Below are 979 nucleotides of genomic sequence, written 5' to 3'. Positions count from 1 at the left end.
AAAAAATGTATCGGTCGATGCGGGCTATCCAGGCCGTGCGGTAATTCCAGCAGGCGATCCGGGGTACTCGAAATTTTTCTAAGTCCCGACGGTCAAGAGTAAACTTTTTCATCACATATTTCAAAATTTTTTTAATGTTTAATCCACGCATAAAAACGCAGTTTATTAACGTTTTTAACGTTGAGAAAATTGACAAAAATTTTTTTTTCACTGAAAATGGAAAAAATGTATCGGTCGATGCGGGCTGTCCAGGCCGTGCGGTAATTCCAGCAGGCGATCCGAGGTACTCGAAATTTTTCTAAGTCCGAACGGTCAAGAGTAAACTTTTTCATCACATATTTCAAAATTTTTTTAATGTTTAATCCACGCATAAAAACGCAGTTTATTAACGTTTTTAACGTTGAGAAAATTGACAAAAATTTTTTTTTCACTGAAAATGGAAAAAATGTATCGGTCGATGCGAGCTGTCCAGGCCGTGCGGTAATTCCAGCCGGCGATCCGAGGTACTCGAAATTTTTCTAAGTCCGAACGGTCAAGAGTAAACTTTTTCATCACATATTTCAAAATTTTTTCAATGTTTAATCCACTCATAAAAACGCAGTTTATTAACGTTTTTAACGTTGAGAAAATTGACAAAAATTTTTTTTTCACTGAAAATGGAAAAAATGTATCGGTCGATGCGGGCTGTCCAGGCCGTGCGGTAATTCCAGCAGGCGATCCGGGGTACTCGAAATTTTTCTAAGTCCGAACGGTCAAGAATAAACTTTTTTATTACATGTTTTAAAAATTTTTCAATGCTTAATCCGTGCATAAGAGTGCAGTTTATTAACGTTTTTAAGGTTGAAAAAATTGACAAAAATTTTTTTTTCTCTGAAAATGAAAAAAATGTATCGGTCGAAGCGGGCTGTCCAGGCCGCGCGGTAATGCCAGCAGGTCGAACGGGGCGACCCGAAATTTTTCTAAGTCCCTGCGGTCAAGA

This window comes from Nomia melanderi, unplaced genomic scaffold (assembly GCF_051020985.1).
Source record: "Nomia melanderi isolate GNS246 unplaced genomic scaffold, iyNomMela1 scaffold0388, whole genome shotgun sequence".
Taxonomy (NCBI): domain Eukaryota; kingdom Metazoa; phylum Arthropoda; class Insecta; order Hymenoptera; family Halictidae; genus Nomia; species Nomia melanderi.
The sequence above is the reverse complement of the archived record's forward strand: the minus strand, read 5'-3'. Positions refer to the sequence as shown.